Source organism: Vigna radiata, chromosome 1 (genome assembly GCF_000741045.1).
Source record: "Vigna radiata var. radiata cultivar VC1973A chromosome 1, Vradiata_ver6, whole genome shotgun sequence".
NCBI classification, from domain to species: domain Eukaryota; kingdom Viridiplantae; phylum Streptophyta; class Magnoliopsida; order Fabales; family Fabaceae; genus Vigna; species Vigna radiata.
Genome location: NC_028351.1, coordinates 8,195,043 through 8,205,282, shown reverse-complemented (window position 1 = coordinate 8,205,282; position 10,240 = coordinate 8,195,043).

The window sequence follows — 10,240 nt, the reverse complement described above, 5'->3', positions numbered from 1 at the left end:
GAGTATCTTCAATGTTTTCTTAAAAGAGCTTCTTAAGGATGAGGATCTTTCTTGTACAACTCCGTCATTCCACCGAATTGAGTTCTTGGTCCAGTGATTCCTGAAAAATAGCTTCTTCTTCACTATTATTTTTCTTTTAATTCATATATTTTTAAGTTTTCTATATCAGTTTTGTTTTGAGTATATTGAGATAATATGATAGAATTAATTATTTTATTGAAATATTATATGTTTTGAAACTTAAAATTTTTATTATAATAAGATGTTTTAAAAAATTAAAAATAAAAAAGAAAAATTCAAATTGTTATTGATTTTTATTTATTGAATATACTAAAACAAGTTTATTATTAATTAAAATTATCCCAGTCAATTTAATCTGATCAAGTGGGAGGGGACAATCCGAACAACATAAAATAATAATTTATAAAGTTTGCAAGATTAAATTTAGTTAAATATACTATAATGCCACAAAGAATCTTTAGGGTCTGTTTCAAGGAATTTTGTTACAGAATTATCAATGGTGGCTTTAGAATGAACTTCTAGAACAAGAATCTTGCCTCAAACCTCATAGGAAAAGTTAGTTGGTATTTAACGGTTTAATTATAAAGGTTTAAAATTAATTAATTAATTAAACATATAGTGATTAGGAAAAAAAATTAAATGGTTAAATAAATTTTAAGACTAATTTGTATCATGAACTCTGTAATTCAAACATTGACATTTTACAATTGTTTATTTGTTGAAACACAAAGCATAGACAGCAAAGAAAAATGGAAACGAAAATAAATGCACGTGATCAAAACCTAACACGTGGAAAGGAAAGTCAAAGAGATTAAGAAGAATGAGAGAGGGTACTGTAGTAATTTCGAATTGAACAGAAAAAGAAAAACACGAAATGGAACATCATGGTAGAAAAACGGAAACGGTTTTGTGGCCGAGACCGTTAAGTTTGTTAGAAAGAGACACGTGTAGGTGCAGGTGTTCCAGTCAACTACAAGTGTCTTGAAATTACGTATTTGTCCCGCTACTCATGTTTCTCAAAACCTTGGTCTTAGAATCAACGTTCAATATTGGGAATTCGCATTCGTCCACTAATCAAAATATGCATGCCACGTGTACTTTATAAATATTCGTATTCATCTACATGACCACTACAATGCCACGTGCACTTTTTTTAGGTTGAATTTTAGGTAACCTTGATCCATAATTAAATTCAATCGTATCAACTTATGGTTCTAATATGTATTATAATATTAGATTTATTAATTTGAGTATATCTCAACAAAATTAGTTATTTGTTAAATTTATTATTTTATTTATTAACTTAGTTTTATAAAATTGAATTAAATTTACAATTTATTTTTTAATATTTTCAACAATGATAAAAACAACCTTACGTGTTTTTGGTTTTCATTTTAGAATAGAAAAAAAAATTAAGGGTAATAATGATACGATTTTCTTTAAAGTCCAAGAAAATTTGAAAAAGAAAAATAATTGTTTCGTATGTTAGACTAACTTATGCATAAATGGAAATTTAAAAAAGATATACGTAAAAGGTTTAAAAGTTAATTTATACCTAAATAAATTGTCCTCTGTATAAAAAATAATAATTTCATTTTTTCTCTTCTGAAACTATAAAAGGATTGGTGAAAAAGTTCATTTAAACACATTTAAATTTAATTTAGCAATAAAGTTTAAACTTGACCCCTTCATGGTGGAAAGGAGCTTTGCAATTTAATGTGATCTCTTCTCCAAATTGAAGTACTACGAAAAAAATAAAAAAATACTTTCATATATTATATGCAGCCTCGAAAAATTAATGTCAAAAACACAAAATTTGATAATATTAGCAATGAATATAATTAGTTTTTTTTTTTCAAACCAACATAATAATGACCTTGAAAATAAAGTCAAAGAACCTTAATTATTTTGTTTCAAATTAACGTTTTATCTTTCAGCCTTATTATGGTGATTTAAAAGATGATGGGTAGATTTTGATTGAGTCGAATGAATGATATAAGAAACTTCAAGTTAAGCCAAACTTCAATCTAAAGGAACTTTTACTGTCTCATTCTACAAGCAAACTCAGGTTCGTTTGATTTATTCTTTTACAGAATTAATCATAAAAGTTTCAAATAATTTATATAAAAATCATCTGTATTTAAAAGTATCTTTTGGAATGAATACTAAAAATATAATGAATATATTATTTAAAATTTTATAATTTATATAAACATTTATTCTTACCAGATTTGGAGTAAATATTTTCACAATCAAAAACATGTTTTATATACTTAAAAAAATCTCAGAAGCAAAAGAAAATTCAACAACTCAACGTTAATAACTTGCAAAAGACAGAAAAAGAAATATAGTCACGGTTAGAACAAAGTCTTCGACATAACTTTCGTACATCAACGAATTCTAAATGTCTTGATACGTACACATTAAAAGAAGTTATTAGACAATACACTAATTGTATCCATATATCCTTTTGTATCAATTCAATTTTCAACTTATTTTGAAGGATATTGAAGTTGGATTTTGAAAATAAGATACTAATATTAAGTCCATACATGTCCAATATGATATACACATTGCCATCACCAAAAGTTTATGACCAAGAAAGATCTCAATTTTTGACATGTTTAATAATGATTTCTTGAAGACCGTCTAAGTAACGGAAACAATGTTTTGATTATTCAGATTTGGATTGTTGGTGTAAGCAATATTATTATAAAAATTTACAAAAATACAAACAAAACTTGATTCATGAGACATATAATAAATTCATTGTCCTTAAAAATGTATACATTGATGTATTATGCAAGTTTCTTAAGATACCATAGAAATTTTTCAAAAATTGTGAGCTACTAAAAATATAACTAGATAAACTCTTTTTAAATAGTAAATATATCCAAAAGAATAGAAGAATGAAAAAAGAGAAGAAATTTAGATATGTGAGAGGCAAAGTTTGAAGTTGAGTGATTTTGGTGAGAGTTTGAACACCTATTTATAGGTGAAGAAGTGATTTATAATGAACCTAAAATCTCAAGATTTGTAGAAAAAAAATCAATAACAACTCATCATTCACAACCATCACAACTTGCAAAGGAAGAAAAAAAAATCTAAGAACAGATGGAACAAGATTTTCAGCATAGCTTTCATGAATCAAGAATAAGAGTTTTAAAATTTTGTTAGCTTTCGCAATATCATCACTTTATTTTATAACAAAATCATCTCTTAAAAGATAAAAGTTTAATATATCATCTAGTCCCTAATTTTGGGGTTTTTCTTCAATGTCGTCATATGTTTAAAAAAAAAAAAGATTCAGTTAGACTCTATATTTTGTTAAAAAGTGTTCAAAACGGTCCTTTTGGCTTACGACATTAAAAACATAACTGTGCATTGAAGGTCAAATTTGAAAAGTATGTATGTGAGGTAAGTGTTACTAACCCTAACTTACTTACTTACTTGATGTTCTTTTGTTAGATTTGGAGGTTAGGGTTTGAGGTTGAAACAGAGGATGGAGTGGAGGTGGAAAGTAATGGTGGAGAGGAACCATGTTTCCTCTTATGTATTTTCTGAAAGAGATTCATGGCCTTATCTACTTTTTTTTTACTCCTACATAATCCATTAATCATGATAGCGTAACTATAAACGTCAGAAGTTACTCCACTTTGGATCATAGCATTAAATATGTGTTTACCACTTTGCACCTTATTAACTAAAATATATCCATCCATCAAAGTGCTAAAGGTAACAATTTCAAGTTTAACACAAGCTTTTACCATCACACCTAGCACATTCTTAGCTTCTCTTATCTTTCCTTCCTTACATAAAACATCAATCATTATAGTATAGATATAAACGTAAGGCATGTGATAAGTGCGAAAAATACTTGATTTTATTACACTTATAAATTAGCTCAACTTTGTAATTATTAATGAAATAATGTGTTTTTCTCCTTTAAAAGTTGTAATTAGAAGTAGGAAGTTGTGTAGTAAATTGTACAGGAATTTATATATCAAAGTGGAGTGTTGTGAGACATTTCTCGCTAAGCCAACATTTAATCGCTCAGCTAAAAAGATGATTATTCGATTAGCGCACCAAAATAATTTGTTGAACGAATTATGGACAGTTAAAGGTTATGTAATTGATTATTCGTTATAGTTATGCGCTGAGCGAATTAATTAAATCAGAATTAACTTTTTAAGTTCGAGACAAACAGAAAGAAAAATCTCCCCACAGAAATTTCGGACAAAAGAAAGAAAGGAAAACATTTCAAGAACTCCTGACAAAAACTACGGACAAAAGAAAAAAAGAAAAACATTTAAAGAACTCCTGACAAAAGTTGCGGTAAAAAAAAAAAAGAAATGAAAACATACGTTTAAAGGATAGCCTTTAATTAAAAGATCTTGAAAAGTCTCTTATGCCTTCTCAAGTCTTCGCCCTCTGCACATTCCATCAATATGTAATTCAAATGTCATTTTTAAATTTTGAATTATATAATAAAAAAAATGAAAGAGATGCAGGAAAAAAAAGTTATGGAGATGCATGAAAAAAAATATTTTCCTTTCAAATTAGGTGATTTTATATAGGCTTCTTGTTTTATTCTTTGCATCTGTTTTCATTTTAAATTTTTTGGATAAAAATATGTTTGAATATCAGTATTTATAATTATAAAAAAGTGAGGGTGTGAATACATGTGCATGATATAACTTCTCACATGCAACTTTTTTATCAACTTCCATAAATTTCACCTGCAATACTATTAAAAACAAAATTCTATTTTTACCCTTTGTAGATTGTATAAAATGAAAGTAAAAAATGATAATGATTTTAAATCAAGGATTTTTTTTATTGTAAAGTCGTTTTTTTATTTATTTTTTAATTATATAATCTAAAAATAATTTTTTTTTTAAAAAGTAGTTTCTAGATTGTACATTTCTAAATTATGCAAGTCAAAAAGTAATCCAAAAGTGAAAAATAAGTTAAAAAAGTAAAAAGTTCAAAAAAATAGCTTTAAGATTCTGGATTATACCTTCTAAAAATATTTTTTAGGAAAGTAATTGATATTCAGGTTACATAATTTAATAGTAATTTTTTACTTACAAATTGTACTATCTAGAAATAATTTTTTACTTCTGAAAATAAATTTGGAATGGTACAATTTGGAAAATGGAAAAAATGGAATTGTATTTATACGAGGGATCTGGGAAGATTATGGAGGTCTAAAAAGAAACTGTCCTTCTCACAATGTATTGAAGTTGTATTTGGGCTACTTTTTGTGCACTTTTGAGCTTTTTTCTTCTTAACTCGGTATTTCCTTCTGCATTCTCTTATTTGATAAATTCACTCTCATAGTTTAAATAAAAAGATGAAAATGCTCTTGGTGGGTTTTCATTTGAGTTTTCCATGTTCAGTCCATCGCATATTAATCTATTCTTTGCATTGTTGTCAGAATACAATTCTACTATAAAGCTTGACAGAAGAATATAGTATCGTACAGAAGGAAAGAACATTGAAATAAAACAAGAAAGATGGAGTGGTGATTTTATATGTTATAGACTTATGGATAGCAATAACAGAGGTCTAGAAAAATAGTTCAGTTAGACCCTATATTTTGTTAAAAAGTGTTCAAAACTATCATTTTGGCTTACGATATTAAAAACATAACTGTGCATTGAAGGTCAAATTTGAAGAGCGTACGTATGTGAGGTAAGTGTTGCTAACCCTAACTTACTTACTTGATGTTCTTGTTGTTGGATTTGAAGGTTAGGGTTTGAGGTTGAAATAGAGGGTGGAGTGGAGGTGGAAAGTAATGGTGGAGAGGAACCTTGTTCCTCTTATGTATTTTCTGAAAGAGATTCATGGCCTCATCTACTTTTTTACTCTTACATAATCCATTAATCATGATAGCGTAACTGTAACTATAAAACGTCAGGAGTTACTCCACTTTGGATCATAGCATTAAATATGTGTTTACCACTCTCTACCTTGTTAACTAAAATATACCCATCCATCAAAGTGGTAAAGCTAACAATTTCAAGTTTAACAGAAGCTTTTACAATCACACCTAGCACATTCTTAGCTTCTCTTATCTTTCCTTCCTTACATAAAACATCGATCATTATAGTATAGATATAAACATCAGGCATGTGATAAGTGTGAAAAATACTTGATTTTACACTCATAAATTAGCTCAACTTTGTAATTATTAATGAAATAATGTGTTTTTCTCCTTTAAAAATGTAATTAGAAATAGGAAGTTGTGTAGTAAATTGTACAGGAATTTCTATATCAAAGTGGAGTGTTGTGAGACGTTTCTCGCTAAGCTAACATTTAATCGCTCAGCTAAAAAGATGATTATTCGCTTAGCGCAACAAAATAATTGGCTGAGCGAATTATGGACAATTAAAGGTTATGTAGTTGATTATTCTTTCAGCGATGATAGCTATGCGCTGAGCGAATTTATTAAATCAGAATTAACTTTTAATTTCGAGACACACAGAAAGAAAAATCCCCACAGAAGTTTCGGACAAAAGAAAGAAAGAAAACATTTCAAGAATTCCTTACAAAAGTTCCGAACAAAAGAAAGAAAGGAAAACATTTCAAGAACTCCTGACAAAAGTTCCGAACAAAAGAAAGAAAGGAAAACATTTAAAAAACTCCTGACAAAAGTTCCGGACAAAAAAAAGAAATGAAAACATACGTTTAAAGGATAGCCTTTGACTAAAAGATTTTGGAAAGTCTCTTATGCCTTCTCAAGTCTTCGCACTCTGCACATCCCATTAATATGTAATTCAAATGTCATTTTTAAATTTTAAATTATATAATAAAAAATTGAAAGAGATGCAGGAAAAAGGTTATGGAGATGCTTGAAAAAAAAAAATATTTTCCTTTCAAATTAGGTGATTTTATTTAAGCTTCTTGTTTTAGTCTTTGCATCTGTTTTCATTTTAAATTTTTTGGATAAAAATATGTTTGAATATCAGTATTTATAATTATAAAAAAGTGAGGGTTTGAATACATGTGCATGATATAACTTCTCACATGCAACTTTTTTATCAACTTCCATAAATTCCCCTTGCACTACTATGAAAAACAAAATTCTATTTTTACCTTTGTAGATAGTATAAAATGGAAGTAAAAAATGATAATGATTTTAAATCAAGGTTTTTTTATTATAAAGTCATTTTTATTTATTTTTTAATTATATAATCTAAAAATAATTTTTTTTAAAAAAAGTGGATTCTAGATTTTACATTTCTAAATTATGCAAGTCAAAAAGTAATCGAAAAGTGAAAAATAAGAAAAATATAAAATGTTCAAAAAAAAATAGCTTTAAGATTCTGGATTATACATTCTAAAAGTATTTTTTAGGAAAATAATTGATATTCAGGTTACATAATTTAATAGTAATTTTTTACTTACAAATTGTACTATCTAGAAATAATTTTTTACTTCTGAAAATAAATTTGGAATGGTACAATTTGGAAAATGGAAAAAATGGAATTGTATTTATACGAGGGATCTGGGAAGATTATGGAGGTCTAAAAAGAAACTGTCCTTCTCACAATGTATTGAAGTTGTATTTGGGCTACTTTTTGTGCACTTTTGAGCTTTTTTCTTCTTAACTCGGTATTTCCTTCTGCATTCTCTTATTTGATAAATTCACTCTCATAGTTTAAATAAAAAGATGAAAATGCTCTTGGTGGGTTTTCATTTGAGTTTTCCATGTTCAGTCCATCGCATATTAATCTATTCTTTGCATTGTTGTCAGAATACAATTCTACTATAAAGCTTGACAGAAGAATATAGTATCGTACAGAAGGAAAGAACATTGAAATAAAACAAGAAAGATGGAGTGNTGATTTTATATGTTATAGACTTATGGATAGCAATAACAGAGGTCTAGAAAAATAGTTCAGTTAGACCCTATATTTTGTTAAAAAGTGTTCAAAACTATCATTTTGGCTTACGATATTAAAAACATAACTGTGCATTGAAGGTCAAATTTGAAGAGCGTACGTATGTGAGGTAAGTGTTGCTAACCCTAACTTACTTACTTGATGTTCTTGTTGTTGGATTTGAAGGTTAGGGTTTGAGGTTGAAATAGAGGGTGGAGTGGAGGTGGAAAGTAATGGTGGAGAGGAACCTTGTTCCTCTTATGTATTTTCTGAAAGAGATTCATGGCCTCATCTACTTTTTTACTCTTACATAATCCATTAATCATGATAGCGTAACTGTAACTATAAAACGTCAGGAGTTACTCCACTTTGGATCATAGCATTAAATATGTGTTTACCACTCTCTACCTTGTTAACTAAAATATACCCATCCATCAAAGTGGTAAAGCTAACAATTTCAAGTTTAACAGAAGCTTTTACAATCACACCTAGCACATTCTTAGCTTCTCTTATCTTTCCTTCCTTACATAAAACATCGATCATTATAGTATAGATATAAACATCAGGCATGTGATAAGTGTGAAAAATACTTGATTTTACACTCATAAATTAGCTCAACTTTGTAATTATTAATGAAATAATGTGTTTTTCTCCTTTAAAAATGTAATTAGAAATAGGAAGTTGTGTAGTAAATTGTACAGGAATTTCTATATCAAAGTGGAGTGTTGTGAGACGTTTCTCGCTAAGCTAACATTTAATCGCTCAGCTAAAAAGATGATTATTCGCTTAGCGCAACAAAATAATTGGCTGAGCGAATTATGGACAATTAAAGGTTATGTAGTTGATTATTCTTTCAGCGATGATAGCTATGCGCTGAGCGAATTTATTAAATCAGAATTAACTTTTAATTTCGAGACACACAGAAAGAAAAATCCCCACAGAAGTTTCGGACAAAAGAAAGAAAGAAAACATTTCAAGAATTCCTTACAAAAGTTCCGAACAAAAGAAAGAAAGGAAAACATTTCAAGAACTCCTGACAAAAGTTCCGAACAAAAGAAAGAAAGGAAAACATTTAAAAAACTCCTGACAAAAGTTCCGGACAAAAAAAAGAAATGAAAACATACGTTTAAAGGATAGCCTTTGACTAAAAGATTTTGGAAAGTCTCTTATGCCTTCTCAAGTCTTCGCACTCTGCACATCCCATTAATATGTAATTCAAATGTCATTTTTAAATTTTAAATTATATAATAAAAAATTGAAAGAGATGCAGGAAAAAGGTTATGGAGATGCTTGAAAAAAAAAAATATTTTCCTTTCAAATTAGGTGATTTTATTTAAGCTTCTTGTTTTAGTCTTTGCATCTGTTTTCATTTTAAATTTTTTGGATAAAAATATGTTTGAATATCAGTATTTATAATTATAAAAAAGTGAGGGTTTGAATACATGTGCATGATATAACTTCTCACATGCAACTTTTTTATCAACTTCCATAAATTCCCCTTGCACTACTATGAAAAACAAAATTCTATTTTTACCTTTGTAGATAGTATAAAATGGAAGTAAAAAATGATAATGATTTTAAATCAAGGTTTTTTTATTATAAAGTCATTTTTATTTATTTTTTAATTATATAATCTAAAAATAATTTTTTTAAAAAAAGTGGATTCTAGATTTTACATTTCTAAATTATGCAAGTCAAAAAGTAATCGAAAAGTGAAAAATAAGAAAAATATAAAATGTTCAAAAAAAAATAGCTTTAAGATTCTGGATTATACATTCTAAAAGTATTTTTTAGGAAAATAATTGATATTCAGGTTACATAATTTAATAGTAATTTTTTACTTGTACTATCTAGAAATAATTTTTTACTTCTGAAAATAAATTTAGAATAGTACAATTTGGAAAATGAAAAAAATGGAATTGTATTTATAGGAGGGATCTGGGGAAGATTATGGAGGTCCAAAAAGAAACTGTCCTTCTCACAATGTATTGAAGTTGTATTTGGGCTATTTTTTGTGTACTTTTGAGCTTTTTTTCTTCATAACTTGGTATTTCCTTCTGCATCCTCTTATTTGATAAATTCACTCCCATAGTTTAAATAAAAAGATGGAGTGATGATTTTATATATTATAGACTTATGATAGCAATAACAGAGGTCTAGAAAGTAAAAGTCCTAAAATTTTAAAATGATATTTTATCCTTTATAATAGACTCTGAATTATTGAAATTTTTCCAAACAAGCTTTTCAAAATTTGAGAAATAAGATTTCTAGAACAAAATATTAAAAATGTATGAAATGATTTTTCTAAAAAAAAAATATCGAAATAAAAA